Source organism: Stenella coeruleoalba (genome assembly GCF_951394435.1).
Source record: "Stenella coeruleoalba genome assembly, contig: scaffold_63, whole genome shotgun sequence".
In the NCBI taxonomy this organism is placed as follows: Eukaryota; Metazoa; Chordata; class Mammalia; order Artiodactyla; family Delphinidae; genus Stenella; species Stenella coeruleoalba.
Window position 1 is genome coordinate 1839071 of NW_027646017.1, and position 24662 is coordinate 1863732.

The 24662-nt window shown below is 43.4% G+C and overlaps 1 long non-coding RNA gene across 1 annotated transcript in view; it reads right to left on the reverse strand.

The window, feature by feature from the left end:
- The window catches only part of LOC307181391, a 1281417-nt gene extending 1256977 nt beyond the window's left edge, over positions 1-24440 (reverse strand). Inside the window, exon 1 of the long non-coding RNA XR_013826639.1 lies at positions 24380-24440. This is a non-coding gene — a long non-coding RNA (uncharacterized lncRNA). The remainder of the gene's footprint in view (positions 1-24379) is intronic.
- Between the last annotated feature and the right edge of the window lie 222 nt (positions 24441-24662).

Consider the following 24662-nt stretch of genomic DNA (forward strand, 5'->3'; position numbering starts at 1 on the left):
AGAGAAAAGCATGAGTCACGTTTACTTGCTAAGACTTCGGTTTGCAGATCTTGTTGATGTCATTCTAATTGATTTGTAGAGACCTCTGCAACACGTGGACGTTTTTGGACATGATATCTGAAATATTTTATATTAGGTGGCTTGACTAAATGTTTTTCTGTAATTGTATATGGATTTCCTTTTTTTTCAACCACATTTGCCTTTATGCTAGATTGTAGAAAGACTTTGCGAGGCATAAGACATGTTTTCCCCTATGTATGTTAAACCTTTCCTAACATTTTGTATTTACATGTTGGTTTGTGACTTTTAAACCAGAATTTGGTTACAAGATATATATATATAGATATTGAATATAATATATGTGAAATAATTTGGTATTGATCTATCTAATAAACATAAAGGAGAATCATCAGTGAGTTTCCCTGTGTGTCAGCACCTTTCTCCGGAGTCAGTATGAGACACTACTTTCTGTTTTCAGACAGATGACTTATATATATAGTCTGTGTTGTCTGCAAGCTCTGTATTGTAAACCACATTCTAGACAATGGCTGACTTTTGTGTTTCGATTAGTCTGTATTTTTATATGTGACTTTCGTCTGGCAAGTAGTGCAGCCATAGACATGTGCAAAACAAGCAACAAATGTATAATATTAAGCACATAAGACAGAAGCCAGCTGCGTATTTAAAAGTATTTTTGCCCATCTGGAACTTTCAGGGGATTAAGGCGAGAAATATGAAACAAAGGTTTTGATGAACTGATACACAAGCGATACCAATAAAGGTAGTTACGGCAAAAAAAAAAAAAAAGATATCAGTAATACACGGAATGTAAATTTGGCTACACAGGAACTGAATTACAGAACAGAACAGGGTCTCAAATTTAGAAAACCAACTTATGCTTGCTTAAGGGTAAAGGTGAGTTGGGGTGCTGCATAAAACCAGATTGAAATGAGCACAGATAAAGTTCCTTAAGCCAAATATGGAATAGACAAGAGCTACTCCTTGCTCAACGAAATGGACTCAACACCCCATATTAAACGCCTAAGAATGTACCTGACTAGTAAGTATCTTAAAACCTATGGATTGCTATGTCTCCGAAAGAGAATCAAGCATGTGTACAGGGGCATAAACGCAGCAGTGATAGGATTGGAGAGGTTCGGTGAGCAAATGAAGACCCTTTGAAGTCATATTGCATGGTACCCATTCCACGGGTTTCAACTACCCAGGTTTAAGGTATTCTTCCTTCAGCTAAAACATGCATGTGGAACCTAGAGTATGATCAACCATGTGATCGGGAGACGTGTTCAAATATGTCTCAGTTTTCGTACCCTGGTACTCGGGTGCAACATTCCAGACGCTTTACTAACACTCTCCCGACTTGGAGAGTCAGTCCCTTTAACCTCCTGTTTGGCCCAGTTTGCAATTTCTGCGGAAGATGAACAGGAATAGCGAGAACCAATGAGAGGCTAGCTGGAGGTGTCTGGACGGGCAAATTTAACTCTCATTTCCCACCAGGAAGAGGAATTAACCAAAGGCTCAGCATGCCGGGCCGGAACCAGATTAGGGCCTGAAGCCATCCTGCGGTGTTGCGGCCAGGTCACAAGAAAGAGAGTTGAAGAAAGGAGCTCAGGGGCACTGTAATTCACAAACCCGCAGAGTTATAAATGACAGCTATCGTCCAAAAATAGACTGAAGTAAGGCTGCCAAGAGGACTTGAAAGCGGGGCAGAATTGCAGGAAACCGATTTCAGGAGGTAGACTGGAATTGCATTGAAAGCATAGGAAAAGAGGCAGAACGTCCACAATGATGCACTTGGCCAAAAAGGGCGTATGCGTTTTTTCCTGAATATATTCAGGAAAAAACGCATACGCCCTTTTTGGCCAACCAAGCAAGCTTGCAAAGGAAATCTGCACTACAATGAAGTCTCACTTCCCCCCGGTCAAAAGGGCCATCTGAAAAAAGTGTAAAATCCAGAAAGGCAGGACAGGCCATGGAGAACTGGGAGCCTTGTTATGCTGAAGGGCGGGATGTAAATTGCCAACAACCACTAGGGAGAAGTGTATGGTGTTTCCTGAAACATCTAAAAAACAAAGCAACAGAGCCTAGGGCAGTTCCACTAATGGTCCTATAGCTTAGGGAAATTAAAATCAAAAAGACACAGCCACCCCAAAGTTTGGAACGGCTCTGTTTACAAGAACCTCGTTTACAGTACAAGTTCAACATCGCAGAAAGTGAAAAATGGATAAAGAAGTTGTGGTATTTACTTACAAAGCAATATCACTCAGCAATGAAATCTGTTTCATCAGGCCCTTAGCAGCACAATGAGTGGATTCAGGTATGATGATTCTAACTGAAATAAGTCACACAGAAAAAGAAACATCATAAGATATCAGTAATACACGGAATGTAAACTTGGCTACACAGGAACTGAATTACAGAACAGAACAGGGTCTCAAATTTAGAAAACCAACTTATGCTTGCTTAAGGGGAAAGGTGAGTTGGGGTGCTGCATAAAACCAGAGATTGAAATGAGCACAGATAAAGTTCCTTAAGCCAAATATGGAATAGACAAGAGCTACTCCTTGCTCAACGAAATGGACTCAACACCGCATATTAAACGCCTAAGAATGTACCTGACTTGTAAGTATCTTAAAACCTATGGATTGCTATGTCTCCGAAAGAGTATCAAGCATGTGTACAAGGACATAAACGCAGCAGTGATAGGATTGGAGAGGTTCGTGAGCAAATGAAGACCCTTTGAAGTCATATTGCATGGTACCCATTCCACGGGTTTCAACTACCCAGGTTTAAGGTATTCTTCCTTCAGCTAAAACATGCATGTGGAACCTAGAGTATGATCAACCATGTGATCGGGAGACGTGTTCAAATACGTCTCAGTTTTCGTACCCTGGTACTCGGGTGCAACATTCCAGACGCTTTACTAACACTCTCCCCACTTGGAGAGTCAGTCCCTTTAACCTCCTGTTTGGCCCAGTTTGCAATTTCTGTGGAAGACGAACAGGAATAGCGAGCACCAATGAGAGGCTAGCTGGAGGTGTCTGGACGGGCAAATTTAACTCTCATTTCCCACCAGGAAGAGGAATTAACCAAAGGCTCAGCGTGCCGTGCCAGAACCAGATTAGGGCCTGAAGACATCCTGCGGTGTTGCGGCCAGGTCACAAGAAAGCGAGTTGAAGAAAGGAGCTCAGGGGCACTGTAATTCACAAACCTGCAGAGTTATAAATGACAGCTATCGTCCAAAAATAGACTGAAGTAAGGCTGCCAAGAGGACTTGAAAGCGGGGCAGAATTGCAGGAAACCGATTTCAGGAGGTAGACTGGAATTGCATTGAAAGCATAGGAAAAGAGGCAGAACGTCCACAATGATGCACTTGGCCAAAAAGGGCGTATGCGTTTTTTCCTGAATATATTCAGGAAAAAACGCATACGCCCTTTTTGGCCAACCAAGCAAGCTTGCAAAGGAAATCTGCACTACAATGAAGTCTCACTTCCCCCCGGTCAAAAGGGCCATCTGAAAAAAGTGTAAAATCCAGAAAGGCAGGACAGGCCATGGAGAACTGGGAGCCTTGTTATGCTGATGGGCGGGATGTAAATTGCCAACAGACACTCCGGAGAAGTGTATGGTGTTTCCTGAAACATCTAAAAAACAAAGCAACAGAGCCTAGGGCACTTCCACTTATGGTCCTATAGCTTAGGGAAATTAAAATCAAAAAGACACAGCCACCCCAAAGTTTGGGACGCCTCCGTTTACAAGAACCTCGTTTACCGTACAAGTTCAATATCACAGAAAGTGAAAAATGGATAAAGAACCTGTGGTACTTACGTACAATGCAGTATCACTCAGCAATGAAATCTATGTCATCAGGCCCGTAGCAGCATCATGAGTGGATTCAGGTACGATGATTCTAACTGAAATAAGTCACACAGAAAAAGAAACATCATAAGATATCACTAATACACGGAATGTAAACTTGGCTACACAGGAACTGCATTCCAAAACAGAACAGGGTCTCAAATTTAGAAAACCAACTTATGCTTGCTTAAGGGGAAAGGTGAGTTCGGTTGCTGCATAAAACCAGAGATTGAAATGAGCACAGATAAAGTTCCTTAAGCCAAATATGGAATACACAAGAGCTACTCCCTGCTCAATGAAATGGACTCAACACCGCATATTAAACGCCTAAGAATGTACCTGACTAGTAAGTATCTTAAAACCTATGGATTGCTATGTCTCCGAAAGAGAATCAAGCATGTGTACAGGGGCATAAACGCAGCAGTGATAGGATTGGAGAGGTTCAGTGAGCAAATGAAGACCCTTTGAAGTCATATTGCATTGTAACCATTCCACGGGTTTCAACTACCCAGGTTTTAGGTATTCTTCCTTCAGCTAAAACATGCATGTGGAATCCAGAGTATGATCAACCATGTGATCGGGAGACGTGTTCAAATATGTCTCAGTTTTCGTACCCTGGTACTCGGGTGCAACATTCCAGACGCTTTACTAACACTCTCCCCACTTGGAGAGTCAGCGCCTTTAACCTCCTGTTTGGCCCAGTTTGCAATTTCTGCGGAAGATGAACAGGAATAGCGAGAACCAATGAGAGGCTAGCTGGAGGTGTCTGGATGGGCAAATTTAACTCTCATTTCCCACCAGGAAGAGGAAATAACCAAAGGCTCAGTGTGCCGTACCGGAACCAGATTAGGGCCTGAAGCCATCCTGCGGTTTTGCGGCCAGCTCAAAAGAAAGCGAGTTGAAGAAAGGAGCTCAGGGGCACTGTAATTCACAAAATTGCAGAGTTATAAATGACAGCTATCGTCCAAAAATAGACTGAAGTAAGGCTGCCAAGAGGACTTGAAGGCGGGGCAGAATTGCAGGAAACCGATTTCAGGAGGTAGACTGGAATTGCATTGAAAGCATAGGAAAAGAGGCAGAACGTCCACAATGATGCACTTGGCCAAAAAGGGCGTATGCGTTTTTTCCTGAATATATTCAGGAAAAAACGCATACGCCCTTTTTGGCCAACCAAGCAAGCTTGCAAAGGAAATCTGCACTACAATGAAGTCTCACTTCCCCCCGGTCAAAAGGGCCATCTGAAAAAAGGGTAAAACCCAGAAAGGCAGGACAGGCCATGGAGAACTGGGAGCCTTGTTATGCTGATGGGCGGGATGTAAATTGCCAACAGACACTCGGGAGAAGTGTATGGTGTTTCCTGAAACATCTAAAAAACAAAGCAACAGAACCTAGGGCACTTCCACTTATGGTCCTATAACTTAGGGAAATTAAAATCAAAAAGACACAGCCACCCCAAAGTTTGGAACGGCTCTGTTTACAAGAACCTCGTTTACAGTACAAGTTCAACATCGCAGAAAGTGAAAAATGGATAAAGAAGTTGTGGTATTTACTTACAAAGCAATATCATTCAGCAATGAAATCTGTGTCATCAGGCCCTTAGCAGCACAATGAGTGGATTCAGGTATGATGATTCTAACTGAAATAAGTCACACAGAAAAAGAAACATCATAAGATATCAGTAATACACGGAATGTAAACTTGGCTACACAGGAACTGAATTACAGAACAGAACAGTTTCTCAAATTTAGAAAACCAACTTATGCTTGCTTAAGGGGAAAGGTGAGTTGGGGTGCTGCATAAAACCAGAGATTGAAATGAGCACAGATAAAGTTCCTTAAGCCAAATATGGAATAGACAAGAGCTACTCCTTGCTCAACGAAATGGACTCAACACCGCATATTAAACGCCTAAGAATGTACCTGACTAGTAAGTATCTTAAAACCTATGGATTGCTATGTCTCTGAAAGAGAATCAAGCATGTGTACAGGGGCATAAACGCAGCAGTGATAGGATTGGAGATGTTCGGTGAGCAAATGAAGACCCTTTGAAGTCATATTGCATGGTACCCATTCCACGGGTTTCAACTACCCAGGTTTTAGGTATTCTTCCTTCAGCTAAAACATGCATGTGGAACCCAGAGTATGATCAACCATGTGATCGGGAGACGTGTTCAAATATGTCTCAGTTTTCGTACGCTGGTACTCGGGTGCAACATTCCAGACGCTTTACTAACACTCTCCCGACTTGGAGAGTCAGTCCCTTTAACCTCCTGTTTGGCCCAGTTTGCAATTTCTGTGGAAGATGAACAGGAATAGCGAGAACCAATGAGAGACTAGCTGCAGGTGTCTGGATGGGCAAATTTAACTCTCATTTCCCACCAGGAAGAGGAATTAACCAAAGGCTCAGCGTGCCGTGCCAGAACCAGATTAGGGCCTGAAGACATCCTGCAGTGTTGCGGCCAGGTCACAAGAAAGCGAGTTGAAGAAAGGAGCTCAGGGGCACTGTAATTCACAAACCTGCAGAGTTATAAATGACAGCTATCGTCCAAAAATAGACTGAAGTAAGGCTGCCAAGAGGACTTGAAAGCGGGGCAGAATTGCAGGAAACCGATTTCAGGAGGTTGACTGGAATTGCATTGAAAGCATAGGAAAAGAGGCAGAACGTCCACAATGATGCACTTGGCCAAAAAGGGCGTATGCGTTTTTTCCTGAATATATTCAGGAAAACACGCATACGCCCTTTTTGGCCAACCAAGCAAGCTTGCAAAGGAAATCTGCCCTACAATGAAGTCTCACTTCCCCCCGGTCAAAAGGGCCATCTGAAAAAAGTGTAAAATCCAGAAAGGCAGGACAGGCCATGGAGAACTGGGAGCCTTGTTATGCTGATGGGCGGGATGTAAATTGCCAACAGACACTCGGGAGAAGTGTATGGTGTTTCCTGAAACATCTAAAAAACAAAGCAACAGAGCCTAGGGCACTTCCACTTATGGTCCTATAGCTTAGGGAAATTAAAATCAAAAAGACACAGCCACCCCAAAGTTTGGGACGCCTCTGTTTACAAGAACCTCGTTTACCGTACAAGTTCAATATCAGAGAAAGTGAAAAATGGATAAAGAACTTGTGGTACTTACGTACAATACAGGATCACTCAGCAATGAAATCTATGTCTTCTGGCCCGTAGCAGCATAATGAGTGGATTCAGGTACGATGATTCTAACTGAAATAAGTCACACAGAAAAAGAAACATCATAAGATATCACTAATACACGGAATGTAAACTTGGCTGCACAGGAACTGAATTACAGAACAGAACAGTGTCTCAAATTTAGAAAACCAACTTATGCTTGCTTAAGGGGAAAGGTGAGTTGGGGTGCTGCATAAAACCAGAGATTGAAATGAGCACAGATAAAGTTCCTTAAGCCAAATATGGAATAGACAAGAGCTACTCCTTGCTCAACGAAATGGACTCAACACCGCATATTAAACGCCTAAGAATGTACCTGACTAGTAAGTATCTTAAAACCTATGGATTGCTATGTCTCCAAAAGAGAATCAAGCGTGTGTACAGGGGCATAAATGCAGTAGTGATAGGATTGGAGAGGTTCGGTGAGCAAATGAAGACCCTTTGAAGTCATATTGCATGGTACCCATTCCACGGGTCTCAACTCTCCAGGTTTAAGGTATTCTTCCTTCAGCTAAAACATGCATGTGGAACCCAGAGTATGATCAACCATGTGAACGGGAGACGTGTTCAAATATGTCTCAGTTTTCGTACCCTGGTACTCGGGTGCAACATTCCAGATGCTTTACTAACACTCTCCCCACTTGGAGAGTCAGTCCCTTTAACCTCCTGTTTGGCCCAGTTTGCAATTTCTGCGGAAGATGAACAGGAATAGCGAGAACCAATGAGAGGCTAGCTGGAGGTGTCTGGACGGGCAAATTTAACTCTCATTTCCCACCAGGAAGAGGAATTAACCAAAGGCTCAGCATGCCGGGCCGGAACCAGATTAGGGCCTGAAGCCATCCTGCGGTGTTGCGGCCAGGTCACAAGAAAGCGAGTTGAAGAAAGGAGCTCAGGGGCACTGTAATTCACAAACCTGCAGAGTTATAAATGACAGCTATCGTCCAAAAATAGACTGAAGTAAGGCTGCCAAGAGGACTTGAAAGCGGGGCAGAATTGCAGGAAACCGATTTCAGGAGGTAGACTGGAATTGCATTGAAAGCATAGGAAAAGAGGCAGAACGTACACAATGATGCACTTGGCCAAAAAGGGCGTATGCGTTTTTTCTTGAATATATTCAGGAAAAAACGCATACGCCCTTTTTGGCCAACCAAGCAAGCTTGCAAAGGAAATCTGCACTACATTGAAGTCTCACTTCCCCCCGGTCAAAAGGGCCATCTGAAAAAAGTGTAAAATCCAGAAAGGCAGCACAGGCCATGGAGAACTGGGAGCCTTGTTATGCTGATGGGCGGGATGTAAATTGCCAACAACCACTTGGGAGAATTGTATGGTGTTTCCTGAAACATCTAAAAAACAAAGCAACAGAACCTAGGGCACTTCCGCTTATGGTCCTATAGCTTAGGGAAATTAAAATCAAAAAGACACAGCCACCCCAAAGTTTGGAAGGGCTCTGTTTACAAGAATCTCGTTTACAGTACAAGTTCAACATCGCAGAAAGTGAAAAATGGATAAAGAAGTTGTGGTATTCACTTACAAAGCAATATCACTCAGCAATGAAATCTATGTCATCAGGCCCTTAGCAGCACAATGAGTGGATTCAGGTATGATGATTCTAACTGAAATAAGTCACACAGAAAAAGAAACATCATAAGATATCAGTAATACACGGAATGGAAACTTGGCTACACAGGAACTGAATTACAGAACAGAACAGGGTCTCAAATTTAAAAAACCAACTTATGCTTGCTTAAGGGTAAAGGTGAGTTGTGGTGCTGCATAAAACCAGAGATTGAAATGAGCACAGATAAAGTTCCTTAAGCCAAATATGGAATAGACAAGAGCTACTCCTTGCTCAACGAAATGGACTCAACACCGCATATTAAACGCCTAAGAATGTACCTGACTAGTAAGTATCTTAAAACCTATGGATTGCTATGTCTCCGAAAGAGAATCAAGCATGTGTACAGGGGCATAAACGCAGCAGTGATAGGATTGGAGAGGTTCGGTGAGCAAATGAAGACCCTTTGAAGTCATATTGCATGGTACCCATTCCACGGGTTTCACCTACCCAGGTTTAAGGTATTCTTCCTTCAGCTAAAACATGCATGTGGAACCTAGAGTATGATCAACCATGTGATCGGGAGATGTGTTCAAATATGTCTCAGTTTTCGTACCCTGGTACTCGGGTGCAACATTCCAGACGCTTTACTAACACTCTCCCCACTTGGAGAGTCAGTCCCTTTAACCTCCTGTTTGGCCCAGTTTGCAATTTCTGTGGAAGATGAACAGGAATAGCGAGAACCAATGAAAGACTAGCTGGAGGTGTCTGGATGGGCAAATTTAACTCTCATTTCCCACCAGGAAGAGGAAATAACCAAAGGCTCAGCGTGCCGTGCCAGAACCAGATTAGAGCCTGAAGACATCCTGCGGTGTTGCGGCCAGGTCACAAGAAAGCGAGTTGAAGAAAGGAGCTCAGGGGCACTGTAATTCACAAACCTGCAGAGTTATAAATGACAGCTATCGTCCAAAAACAGACTGAAGTAAGGCTGCCAAGAGGACTTGAAAGCGGGGCAGAATTGCAGGAAACCGATTTCAGGAGGTAGACTGGAATTGCATTGAAAACATAGGAAAAGAGGCAGAACGTCCACAATGATGCACTTGGCCAAAAAGGGCGTATGCGTTTTTTCCTGAATATATTCAGGAAAAAACGCATACGCCCTTTTTGGCCAACCAAGCAAGCTTGCAAAGGAAATCTGCACTACAATGAAGTCTCACTTCCCCCCGGTCAAAAGGGCCATCTGAAAAAAGTGTAAAATCCAGAAAGGCAGGACAGGCCATGGAGAACTGGGAGCCTTGTTATGCTGATGGGCGGGATGTAAATTGCCAACAGACACTCAGGAGAAGTGTATGGTGTTTCCTGAAACATCTAAAAAACAAAGCAACAGAGCCTAGGGCACTTCCACTTATGGTCCTATAGCTTAGGGAAATTAAAATCAAAAAGACACAGCCACCCCAAAGTTTCGGACGCCTCCGTTTAAAAGAACCTCGTTTACCGTACAAGTTCAATATCACAGAAAGTGAAAAATGGATAAAGAACTTGTGGTACTTACGTACAATGCAGTATCACTCAGCAATGAAATCTATGTCATCAGGCCCGTAGCAGCATCATGAGTGGATTCAGGTACGATGATTCTAACTGAAATAAGTCACACAGAAAAAGAAACATCATAAGATATCACTAATACACGGAATGTAAACTTGGCTACACAGGAACTGAATTACAGAAGAGAACAGGGTCTCAAATTTAGAAAACCAACTTATGCTTGCTTAAGGGGAAAGGTGAGTTGGGGTGCTGCATAAAACCAGAGATTGAAATGAGCACAGATAAAGTTCCTTAAGCCAAATATGGAATAGACAAGAGCTACTCCTTGCTCAACGAAATGGACTCAACACCGCATATTAAACGCCTAAGAATGTACCTGACTAGTAAGTATCTTAAAACCTATGGATTGCTATGTCTCCGAAAGAGAATCAAGCATGTGTACAGGGGCATAAACGCAGCAGTGATAGGATTGGAGATGTTCAGTGAGCAAATGAAGACCCTTTGAAGTCATATTGCATGCTACCCATTCCACGGGTTTCAACTACCCAGGTTTTAGGTATTCTTCCTTCAGCTAAAACATGCATGTGGAACCCAGAGTATGATCAACCATGTGATCGGGAGACGTGTTCAAATATGTCTCAGTTTTCGTACCCTGGTACTCGGGTGTAACATTCCAGACGCTTTACTAACACTCTCCCCACTTGGAGAGTCAGCGCCTTTAACCTCCTGTTTGGCACAGTTTGCAATTTCTGCGGAAGATGAACAGGAATAGCGAGAACCAATGAGAGGCTAGCTGGAGGTGTCTGGACGGGCAAATTTAACACTCATTTCCCACCAGGAAGAGGAAATAACCAAAGGCTCAGCATGCCGTACCGGAACCAGATTAGGGCCTGAAGCCATCCTGCGGTGTTGCGGCCAGGTCACAAGAAAGCGAGTTGAAGAAAGGAGCTCAGGGGCACTGTAATTCACAAACCTGCAGAGTTATAAATGACAGCTATCGTCCAAAAATAGACTGAAGTAAGGCTGCCAAGAGGACTTGAAAGCGGGGCAGAATTGCAGGAAACCGATTTCAGGAGGTAGACTGGAATTGCATTGAAAGCATAGAAAAAGAGGCAGAACGTCCACAATGATGCACTTGGCCAAAAAGGGCGTATGCGTTTTTTCCTGAATATATTCAGGAAAAAAGGCATACGCCCTTTTTGGCCAACCAAGCAAGCTTGCAAAGGAAATCTGCACTACAATGAAGTCTCACTTCCCCCCGGTCAAAAGGGCCATCTGAAAAAAGTGTAAAATCCAGAAAGGCAGGACAGGCCATGGAGAACTGGGAGCCTTGTTATGCTGATGGGCGGGATGTAAATTGCCAACAGACACTTGGGAGAAGTGTATGGTGTTTCCTGAAACATCTAAAAAACAAAGCAACAGAGCCTAGGGCACTGCCACTTATGGTCCTATAGCTTAGGGAAATTAAAATCAAAAAGACACAGCCACCCCAAAGTTTGGGACGCCTCTGTTTACAAGAACCTCGTTTACAGTACAAGTTCAACATCGCAGAAAGTGAAAAATGGATAAAGAAGTTGTGGTATTTACTTACAAAGCAATATCACTCAGCAATGAAATCTATGTCATCAGGCCCTTAGCAGCACAATGAGTGGATTCAGGTATGATGATTCTAACTGAAATAAGTCACACAGAAAAAGAAACATAATAAGATATCAGTAATACACGGAATGGAAACTTGGCTACACAGGAACTGAATTACAGAACAGAACAGGGTCTCAAATTTAGAAAACGAACTTATGCTTGCTTAAGGGGAAAGGTGAGTTGGGGTGCTGCATAAAACCAGAGATTGAAATGAGCACAGATAAAGTTCCTTAAGCCAAATATGGAATAGACAAGAGCTACTCCTTGCTCAATGAAATGGACTCAACACCGCATATTAAACGCCTAAGAATGTACCTGACTAGTAAGTATCTTAAAACCTATGGATTGCTATGTCTCCGAAAGAGAATCAAGCATGTGTACAGGGGCATAAACGCAGCAGTGATAGGATTGGAGAGGTTCGGTGAGCAAATGAAGACCCTTTGAAGTCATATTGCATGGTACCCATTACACGGGTTTCAACTACCCAGGTTTAAGGTATTCTTCCTTCAGCTAAAACATGCATGTGGAACCTAGAGTATGATCAACCATGTGATCGGGAGATGTGTTCAAATATGTCTCAGTTTTCGTACCCTGTACTCGGGTGCAATATTCCAGACGCTTTACTAACACTCTCCCGACTTGGAGAGTCAGTCCATTTAACCTCCTGTTTGGCCCAGTTTGCAATTTCTGTGGAAGATGAACAGGAATAGCGACAACCAATGAGAGACTAGCTGGAGGTGTCTGGACGGGCAAATTTAACTCTCATTTCCCACCAGGAAGAGGAAATAACCAAAGGCTCAGCATGCCGTGCCGGAACCAGATTAGGGCCTGAAGCCATCCTGCGGTGTTGCGGCCAGGTCACAAGAAAGCGAGTTGAAGAAAGGAGCTCAGGGGCACTGTAATTCACAAACCTGCAGAGTTATAAATGACAGCTATCGTCCAAAAATAGACTGAAGTAAGGCTGCCAAGAGGACTTGAAAGCGGGGCAGAATTGCAGGAAACCGATTTCAGGAGGTAGACTGGAATTGCATTGAAAGCATAGGAAAAGAGGCAGAACGTCCACAATGATGCACTTGGCCAAAAAGGGCGTATGCGTTTTTTCCTGAATATATTCAGGAAAAAACGCATACGCCCTTTTTGGCCAACCAAGCAAGCTTGCAAAGGAAATCTGCACTACAATGAAGTCTCACTTCCCCCCGGTCAAAAGGGCCATCTGAAAAAAGTGTAAAATCCAGAAAGGCAGGACAGACCACGGAGAACTGGGAGCCTTGTTATGCTGATGGGCAGGATGTAAATTGCCAACAACCACTCGGGAGAAGTGTATGGTGTTTCCTGAAACATCTAAAAAACAAAGCAACAGAGCCTAGGGCACTTCCACTTATGGTCCTATAGCTTAGGGAAATTAAAATCAAAAAGACACAGCCACCCCAAAGTTTCGAATGGCTCTGTTTACAAGAACCTCGTTTACAGTACAAGTTCAACATCGCAGAAAGTGAAAAATGGATAAAGAACTTGTGGTACTTACGTACAATGCAGTATCACTCAGCAATGAAATCTATGTCATCAGGCCCGTAGCAGCATAATGAGTGGATTCAGGTACGATGATTCTAACTGAAATAAGTCACACAGAAAAAGAAACATCATAAGATATCACTAATACACGGAATGTAAACTTGGCTACACAGGAACTGCATTCCAAAACAGAACAGGGTCTCAAATTTAGAAAACCAACTTATGCTTGCTTAAGGGGAAAGGTGAGTTGGGGTGCTGCATAAAACCAGAGATTGAAATGAGTACAGATAAAGTTCCTTAAGCCAAATATGGAATAGACAAGAGCTACTCCTTGCTCAACGAAATGGACTCAACACCCCATACTAAACGCCTAAGAATGTACCTGACTAGTAAGTATCTTAAATCCTATGGATTGCTATGTCTCCAAAAGAGAATCAAGCGTGTGTACAGGGGTATAAACGCAGCAGTGATAGGATTGGAGAGGTTCGGTGAGCAAATGAAGACCCTTTGAAGTCATATTGCATGGTACCCATTACACGGGTCTCAACTCTCCAGGTTTAAGGTATTCTTCCTTCAGCTAAAACATGCATGTGGAACCCAGAGTATGATCAACCATGTGAACGGGAGACGTGTTCAAATATGTCTCAGTTTTCCTCCCCTGGTACTCGGGTGCAACATTCCAGACGCTTTACTAACACTCTCCCCACTTGGAGAGTCAGCGCCTTTAACTTCCTGTTTGGCCCAGTTTGCAATTTCTGCGGAAGATGAACAGGAATAGCGAGAACCAATGAGAGGCTAGCTGGAGGTGTCTGGACGGGCAAATTTAACTCTCATTTCCCACCAGGAAGAGGAAATAACCAAAGGCTCAGCGTGCCGTACCGGAACCAGATTAGGGCCTGAAGCCATCATGCGGTGTTGCGGCCAGCTCAAAAGAAAGCGAGTTGAAGAAAGGAGATCAGGGGCACTGTAATTCACAAACCTGCAGAGTTATAAATGACAGCTATCGTCCAAAAATAGACTGAAGTAAGGCTGCCAAGAGGACTTGAAAGCGGGGCAGAATTGCAGGAAACCGATTTCAGGAGGTAGACTGGAATTGCATTGAAAGCATAGGAAAAGAGGCAGAACGTCCACAATGATGCACTTGGCCAAAAAGGGCGTATGCGTTTTTTCCTGAATATATTCAGGAAAAAACGCATACGCCCTTTTTGGCCAACCAAGCAAGCTTGCAAAGGAAATCTGCACTACAATGAAGTCTCACTTCCCCCCAGTCAAAAGGGCCATCTGAAAAAAGTGTAAAATCCAGAAAGGCAGGACAGGCCATGGAGAACTGGGAGCCTTGTTATGCTGATGGGCGGGATGTAAATTGCCAACAACCACTCGGGAGAAGTGTATGGTGTTTCCTGAAACATCTAAAAAACAAAGCAACAGAGCCTAGGGCACTTCCACTTATGGTCCTATAGCTTAGGGAAATTAAAATCAAAAAGACACAGCCACCCCAAAGTTTGGAACGGCTCTGTTTACAAGAACCTCGTTTACAGTACAAGTTCAACATCGCAGAAAGTGAAAAATGGATAAAGAACTTGTGGTACTTACGTACAATGCAGTATCACTCAGCAATGAAATCTATGTCATCAGGCCCGTAGCAGCATAATGAGTGGATTCAGGTACGATGATTCTAACTGAAATAAGTCACACAGAAAAAGAAACATCATAAGATATCACTAATACACGGAATGTAACCTTGGCTACACAGGAATTGCATTCCAAAACAGAACAGGGTCTCAAATTTAGAAAACCAACTTATGCTTGCTTAAGGGGAAAGGTGAGTTGGGGTGCTGCATAAAACCAGAGATTGAAATGAGCACAGATAAAGTTCCTTAAGCCAAATATGGAGTAGACAAGAGCTACTCGTTGCTCAACGAAATGGACTCAAAACCCCATATTAAACGCCTAAGAATGTACCTGACTAGTAAGTATCTTAAAACCTATGGATTGCTATGCCTCCAAAAGAGAATCAAGCATGTGTACAGGGGCATAAACGCAGCAGTGATAGGATTGGAGAGGTTCGGTGAACAAATGAAGACCCTTTGAAGTCATATTGCATGGTACCCATTACACGGGTCTCAACTCTCCAGGTTTAAGGTATTCTTCCTTCAGCTAAAACATGCATGTGGAACCCAGAGTATGATCAACCATGTGAATGGGAGACGTTTTCAAATATGTCTCAGTTTTCCTCCCCTGGTACTCGGGTGCAACATTCCAGACGCTTTACTAACACTCTCCCGACTTGGAGAGTCAGTCCCTTTAACCTCCTGTTTGGCCCAGTTTGCAATTTCTGCGGAAGATGAACAGGAATAGCGAGAACCAATGAGAGGCTAGCTGGAGGTGTCTGGACGGGCAAATTTAACTCTCATTTCCCACCAGGAAGAGGAATTAACCAAAGGCTCAGCATGCCGGGCGGGAACAAGATTAGGGCCTGAAGCCATCCTGCGGTGTTGCGGCCAGGTCACAAGAAAGCGAGTTGAAGAAAGGAGCTCAGGGGCACTGTAATTCACAAACCTGCAGAGTTATAAATGACAGCTATCGTCCAAAAATAGACTGAAGTAAGGCTGCCAAGAGGACTTGAAAGCGGGGCAGAATTGCAGGAAACCGATTTCAGGAGGTAGACTGGAATTGCATTGAAAGCATAGGAAAAGAGGCAGAACGTCCACAATGATGCACTTGGCCAAAAAGGGCGTATGCGTTTTTTCCTGAATATATTCAGGAAAAAACGCATACGCCCTTTTTGGCCAACCAAGCAAGCTTGCAAAGGAAATCTGCACTACAATGAAGTCTCACTTCCCCCCGGTCCAAAGGGCCATCTGAAAAAAGTGTAAAATCCAGAAAGGCAACAGGCCATTGAGAACTGGGAGCCTTGTTATGCTGATGGGCGGGATGTAAATTGCCAACAGACACTCAGGAGAAGTGTATGGTGTTTCCTGAAACATCTAAAAAACAAAGCAACAGAACCTAGGGCACTTCCACTTATGGTCCTATAGCTTAGGGAATTTAAAATCAAAAAGACACAGCCACCCCAAAGTTTGGGACGCCTCCGTTTAAAAGAACCTCGTTTACCGTACAAGTTCAATATCACAGAAAGTGAAAAATGGATAAAGAACTTGTGGTACTTACGTACAATGCAGCATCACTCAGCAATGAAATCTATGTCATCAGGCCCGTAGCAGCATAATGAGTGGATTCAGGTACGATGATTCTAACTGAAATAAGTCACACAGAAAAAGAAACATCATAAGATATCACTAATACACGGAATGTAAACTTGGCTACACAGGAACTGCATTCCAAAACAGAACAGGGTCTCAAATTTAGAAAACCAACTTATGCTTGCTTAAGGGTAAAGGTGAGTTGGGGTGCTGCATAAAACCAGAGATTGAAATGAGCACAGATAAAGTTCCTTAAGCCAAATATGGAATAGACAAGAGCTACTCCTTGCTCAACGAAATGGACTCAACACCCCATATTAAACGCCTAAGAATGTACCTGACTAGTAAGTATCTTAAAACCTATGGATTGCTATGTCTCCAAAAGAGAATCAAGCGTGTGTACAGGGGCATAAACGCAGCAGTGATAGGATTGGAGAGGTTCGGTGAGCAAATGAAGACCCTTTGAAGTCATATTGCATGGTACCCATTCCACGGGTTTCAACTACCCAGGTTTAAGGTATTCTTCCTTCAGCTAAAACATGCATGTGGAACCTAGAGTATGATCAACCATGAGATCGGGAGACGTGTTCATATATGTCTCAGTTTTCGTACCCTGGTACTCGGGTGCAACATTCCAGACGCTTTACTAACACTCTCCCGACTTGGAGAGTCAGTCCCTTTAACCTCCTGTTTGGCCCAGTTTGCAATTTCTGTGGAAGATGAACAGGAATAGCGAGAACCAATGAGAGACTAGCTGGAGGTGTCTGGATGGGCAAATTTAACTCTCATTTCCCACCAGGAAGAGGAATTAACCAAAGGCTCAGCGTGCCGTGCCAGAACCGGATTAGGGTCTGAAGACATCCTGCGGTGTTGCGGCCAGGTCACAAGAAAGCGAGTTAAAGAAAGGAGCTCAGGAGCACTGTAATTCACAAACCTGCAGAGTTGTAAATGAGAGCTATCGTCCAAAAATATACTGAAGTAAGGCTGCCAAGAGGACTTGAAAGCGGGGCAGAATTGCAGGAAACCGATTTCAGGAGGTAGACTGGAATTGCATTGAAAGCATAGGAAAAGAGGCAGAACGTCCACAATGATGCACTTGGCCAAAAAGGGCGTATGCGTTTTTTCCTGAATATATTCAGGAAAAAACGCATACGCACTTTTTGGCCAACCAAGCAAGCTTGCAAAGGAAATCTGCACTACAATGAAGTCTCACTTCCCCACGGTCAAAAGGGCCATCTGAAAAAAGTGTAAAATCCAGAAAGGCAGGACAGACCATGGAGAACTGGGAGCCTTGTTATGCTGATGGGCGGGATGTAAATTGCCAACAACCACTCGGGAGAAGTGTATGGTGTTTCCTGAAACATCTAAAAAACAAAGCAACAGAGCCTAGGGCACTTCCACTTATGGTCCTATAGCTTAGGGAAATTAAAATCAAAAAGACACAGCCACCCCAAAGTTTCGAATGGCTCTGTTTACAAGAACCTCGTTTACAGTACAAGTTCAACATCGCAGAAAGTGAAAAATGGATAAAGAAGTTGTGGTATTTACTTACAAAGCAATATCACTCAGCAATGAAATCTGTGTCATCAGGCCCTTAGCAGCACAATGAGTGGATTCAGGTATGATGATTCTAACTGAAATAAGTCACACAGAAAAAGAAACATCATAAGATATCAGTAATACACGGAATGTAAACTTGTCTACACAGGAACTGAATTACAGAACAGAACAGGGTCTCAAATTTAGAAAACCAACTTATGCTTGCTTAAGGGTAAAGGTGAGTTGGGGTGCTGCATAAAACCAGAGATTGAAATGAGCGCAGATAAAGTTCCTTAAGCCAAATATGGAATAGACAAGAGCTACTCCTTGCTCAACGAAATGGACTCAACACCCCATATTAAACGCCTAAGAATGTACCTGACTAGTAAGTATCTTAAAACCTATCGATTGCTATGTCTCCGAAAGAGAATCAAGCATGTGTACAGGGGCATAAACGCAGCAGTGAAAGGATTGGAGAGGTTCAGTGAGCAAATGAAGACCCTTTGAAGTCATATTTCATGGTACCCATTCCACGGGCTTCAACTACCCAGGTTTTAGGTATTCTTCCTTCAGCTAAGACATGCATGTGGAAACCAAGTATGATCAACCATGTGAATGGGAGACGTGTTCAAATATGTCTCAGTTTTCCTCCCCTGGTACTCGGGTGCAACATTCCAGACGCTTTACTAACACTCTCCCCACTTGGAAAGTCAGCGCTTTTAACCTCCTGTTTGGCCCAGTTTGCAATTTCTGCGGAAGATGAACAGGAATAGCGAGAACCAATGAGAGGCTAGCTGGAGGTGTCTGGACGGGCAAATTTAACTCTCATTTCCCACCAGGAAGAGGAAATACCAAAGGCTCAGTGTGCCGTGCCGGAACCAGATTAGGGCCTGAAGCCATCCTGCAGTGTTGCGGCCAGCTCAAAAGAAAGCGAGTTGAAGAAAGGAGCTCAGGGGCACTGTAATTCACAAACCTGCAGAGTTATAAATGACAGCTATCGTCCAAAAATAGACTGAAGTAAGGTTGCCAAGAGGACTTGAAAGCGGGGCAGAATTGCAGGAAACCGATTTCAGGAGGTAGACTGGAATTGCATTGAAAGCATAGGAAAAGAGGCAGAACGTCCACAATGATGCACTTGGCCAAAAAGGGCGTATGCGTTTTTTCCTGAATATATTCAGGAAAAAACGCATACGCCCTTTTTGGCCAACCAAGCAAGCTTGCAAAGGAAATCTGCACTACAATGAAGTCTCACTTCCCCCCGGTCAAAAGGGCCATCTGAAAAAAGTGTAAAATCCAGAAAGGCAGGACAGGCCATGGAGAACTGGGAGCCTTGTTATGCTGAAGGGCGGGATGTAAATTGCCAACAAACACTTGGGAGAAGTGTATGGTGTTTCCTGAAACATCTAAAAAACAAAGCAACAGAGCCTAGGGCACTTCCACTTATGGTCCTATAGCTTAGGGAAATTAAAATCAAAAAGACACAGCCACCCCAAAGTTTGGAACGGCTCTGTTTACAAGAACCTCGTTTACAGTACAAGTTCAACATCGCAGAAAGTGAAAAATGGATAAAAAAGTTGTGGTATTTACTTACAAAGCAATATCACTCAGCAATGAAATCTGTGTCATCAGGCCCTTAGCAGCACAATGAGTGGATTCAGGTATGATGATTCTAACTAAAATAAGTCACACAGAAAAAGAAACATCATAAGATATCAGTAATACAGGGAATGTAAACTTGGCTACACAGGAACTGAATTACAGAACAGAACAGGGTCTCAAATTTAGAAAACCAACTTATGCTTGCTTAAGGGGAAAGGTGAGTTGGGGTGCTGCATAAAACCAGAGATTGAAATGAGCACAGATAAAGTTCCTTAAGCCAAATATGGAATAGACAAGAGCTACTCCTTGCTCAACGAAATGGACTCAACACCCCATATTAAACGCCTAAGAATGTACCTGACTAGTAAGTATCTTAAAACCTATGGATTGCTATGTCTCCGAAAGAGAATCAAGCATGTGTACAGGGGCATAAACGCAGCAGTGATAGGATTGGAGAGGTTCGGTGAGCAAATGAAGACCCTTTGAAGTCATATTGCATGGTAACCATTCCACGGGTTTCAAATACCCAGGTTTAAGGTATTCTTCCTTCAGCTAAAAGATGCATGTGGAAACCAAGTATGATCAACCATGTGAACGGGAGACGTGTTCAAATATGTCTCAGTTTTCCTCCCCTGGGACTCGGGTGCAACATTCCAGACGCTTTACTAACACTCTCCCCACTTGGAGAGTCAGCGCCTTTAACCTCCTGTTTGGCCCAGTTTGCAATTTCTTGGAAGATGAACAGGAATAGCGAGAACCAATGAGAGACTAGCTGGAGGTGTCTGGACGGGCAAATTTAACTCTCATTTCCCACCAGGAAGAGGAAATAACTAAAGGCTCAGCGTGCCGTGCCGGAACCAGATTAGGGCCTGAAGCCATCCTGCGGTGTTGCGGCCAGCTCTAAAGAAAGCGAGTTGAAGAAAGGAGCTCAGGGGCACTGTAATTCACAAACCTGCAGAGTTATAAATGACAGCTATCGTTCAAAAATAGACTGAAGTAAGGCTGCCAAGAGGACTTGAAAGCGGGGCAGAATTGCAGGAAACCGATTTCAGGAGGTAGACTGGAATTGCATTGAAAGCATAGGAAAAGAGGCAGAACGTCCACAATGATGCACTTGGCCAAAAAGGGCGTATGCGTTTTTTCCTGAATATATTCAGGAAAAAACGCATACGCCCTTTTTGGCCAACCAAGCAAGCTTGCAAAGGAAATCTGCACTACAATGAAGTCTCACTTCCCCCCGGTCAAAAGGGTCATCTGAAAAAAGTGTAAAATCCAGAAAGGCAGGACAGGCCATGGAGAACTGGGAGCCTTGTTATGATGAACGGCGGGATGTAAATTGCCAACAAACACTCGGGAGAAGTGTATGGTGTTTCCTGAAACATCTAAAAGACAAAGCAACAGAGCCTAGGGCACTTCCACTTATGGTCCTATAGCTTAGGGAATTTAAAATCAAAAAGACACAGCCACCCCAAAGTTTCGAACGGCTCTGTTTACAAGAACCTCGTTTACAGTACAAGTTCAACATCGCAGAAAGTGAAAAATGGATAAAGAACTTGTGGTACTTACGTACAATGCAGTATCACTCAGCAATGAAATCTATGTCATCAGGCCCGTAGCAGCATAATGAGTGGATTCAGGTACGATGATTCTAACTGAAATAAGTCACACAGAAAAAGAAACATCATAAGATATCACTAATACACGGAATGTAAACTTGGCTACACAGGAACTGAATTACAGAACAGAACAGGGTCTCAAATTTAGAAAACCAACTTATGCTTGCTTAAGGGGAAAGGTGAGTTGGGGTGCTGCATAAAACCAGAGATTGAAATGAGCACAGATAAAGTTCCTTAAGCCAAATATGGAATAGACAAGAGCTACTCCTTGCTCAACGTAATGGACTCAAAGCCCCATATTAAATGCCTAAGAATGTACCTGACTAGTAAGTATCTTAAAACCTATGGATTGCTATGCCTCCAAAAGAGAATAAAGCATGTGTACAGGGGCATAAACGCAGCAGTGATAGGATTGGACAGGTTCGGTGAGCAAATGAAGACCCTTTGAAGTCATATTGCATGGTACCCATTACACGGGTCTCAACTCTCCAGGTTTAAGGTATTCTTCCTTCAGCTAAAACATGCATGTGGAACCCAGAGTATGATCAACCATGTGAACGGGAGACGTGTTCAAATATGTCTCAGTTTTCCTCCCCTGGTACTCGGGTGCAACATTCCAGACGCTTCACTAACACTCTCCCCACTTGGAGAGTCAGTCCCTTTAACCTCCTGTTTGGCACAGTTTGCAATTTCTGCGGAAGATGAACAGGAATAGCGAGAACCAATGAGAGGCTAGCTGGAGGTGTCTGGACGGGCAAATTTAACTCTCATTTCCCACCAGGAAGAGGAATTAACCAAAGGCTCAGCGTGCCATGCCAGAACCACATTAGGGCCTGAAGACATCCTGCGGTGTTGCGGCCAGCTCACAAGAAAGCGAGTTGAAGAAAGGAGCTCAGGGGCACTGTAATTCACAAACCTGCAGAGTTATAAATGACAGCTATCGTCCCAAAATAGACTGAAGTAAGGCTGCCAAGAGGACTTGAAAGCGGGGCAGAATTGCAGGAAACCGATTTCAGGAGGTAGACTGGAATTGCATTGAAAGCATAGGAAAAGAGGCAGAACGTCCACAATGATGCACTTGGCCAAAAAGGGCGTATGCGTTTTTTCCTGAATATATTCAGGAAAAAACGCATACGCCCTTTTTGGCCAACCAAGCAAGCTTGCAAAGGAAATCTGCACTACAATGAAGTCTCACTTCCCCCTGCTCAAAAGGGCCATCTGAAAAAAGTGTAAAATCCAGAAAGGAAGGACAGGCCATGGAGAACTGGGAGCCTTGTTATGCTGATGGGCGGGATGTAAATTGCCAACAACCACTCGGGAGAAGTGTATGGTGTTTCCTGAAACATCTAAAAAACAAAGCAACAGAACCTAGGGCACTTCCACTTATGGTCCTATAGCTTAGGGAAATTAAAATCAAAAAGACACAGCCACCCCAAAGTTTGGAACGGCTCTGTTTACAAGAACCTCGTTTACAGTACAAGTTCAACATCGCAGAAAGTGAAAAATGGATAAAGAAGTTGTGGTATTTACTTACAAAGCAATATCACGCAGCAATGAAATCTGTGTCATCAGGCCCTTAGCAGCACAATGAGTGGATTCAGGTATGATGATTCTAACTGAAATAAGTCACACAGAAAAAGAAACATCATAAGATATCAGTAATACACGGAATGGAAACTTGGCTACACAGGAACTGAATTACAGAACAGAACAGGGTCTCAAATTTAGAAAACCAACTTATGCTTGCTTAAGGGGAAAGGTGAGTTGGGGTGCTGCATAAAACCAGAGATTGAAATGAGCACAGATAAAGTTCCTTAAGCCAAATATTGAATAGACAAGAGCTACTCCTTGCTCAACGAAATGGACTCAACACCCCATATTAAACGCCTAAGAATGTACCTGACTAGTAAGTATCTTAAAACCTATGGATTGCTATGTCTCCGAAAGAGAATCAAGCATGTGTACAGGGGCATAAACGCAGCAGTGATAGGATTGGAGAGGTTCGTGAGCAAATGAAGACCCTTTGAAGTCATATTGCATGGTACCCATTCCACGGGTTTCAACTACCCAGGTTTAAGGTATTCTTCCTTCATCTAAAACATGCATGTGGAACCTAGAGTATGATCAACCATGTGATCGGGAGACGTGTTCAAATATGTCTCAGTTTTCGTACCCTGGTACTCGGGTGCAACATTCCAGACGCTTTACTAACACTCTCCCCACTTGGAGAGTCAGTCCCTTTAACCACCTGTTTTTCACAGTTTGCAATTTCTGTGGAAGATGAACAGGAATAGCGAGAACCAATGAAAGACTAGCTGGAGGTGTCTGGATGGGCAAATTTAACTCTCATTTCCCACCAGGAAGAGGAATTAACCAAAGGCTCAGCGTGCCATGCCGGAACCACATTAGGGCCTGAAGACATCCTGCGGTGTTGCGGCCAGCTCACAAGAAAGCGAGTTGAAGAAAGGAGCTCAGGGGCACTGTAATTCACAAACCTGCAGAGTTATAAATGACAGCTATCGTCCAAAAATAGACTGAAGTAAGGCTGCCAAGAGCACTTGAAAGCGGGGCAGAATTGCAGGAAACCGATTTCAGGAGGTAGACTGGAATTGCATTGAAAGCATAGGAAAAGAGGCAGAACGTCCACAATGATGCACTTGGCCAAAAAGGGCGTATGCGTTTTTTCCTGAATATATTCAGGAAAAAACGCATACGCCCTTTTTGGCCAACCAAGCAAGCTTGCAAAGGAAATCTGCACTACAATGAAGTCTCACTTCCCCCCGGTCAAAAGGGCCATCTGAAAAAAGTGTAAAATCCAGAAAGGCAGGACAGGCCATGGAGAACTGGGAGCCTTGTTATGCTGATGGGCGGGATGTAAATTACCAACAGACACTCAGGAGAAGTGTATGGTGTTTCCTGAAACATCTAAAAAACAAAGCAACAGAACCTAGGGCACTTCCACTTATGGTCCTATAGCTTAGGGAAATTAAAATCAAAAAGACACAGCCACCCCAAAGTTTGGGACGCCTCTGTTTACAAGAACCTCGTTTACAGTACAAGTTCAACATCGCAGAAATTGAAAAATGGATAAAGAAGTTGTGGTATTTACTTACAAAGCAATATCACTCAGCAATGAAATCTGTGTCTTCAGGCCCTTAGCAGCACAATGAGTGGATTCAGGTATGATGATTCTAACTGAAATAAGTCACACAGAAAAAGAAACATCATAAGATATCAGTAATACACGGAATGGAAACTTGGCTACACAGGAACTGAATTACAGAACAGAACAGGGTCTCAAATTTAGAAAACCAACTTATGCTTGCTTAAGGGGAAAGGTGAGTTGGGGTGCTGCATAAAACCAGAGATTGAAATGAGCACAGATAAAGTTCCTTA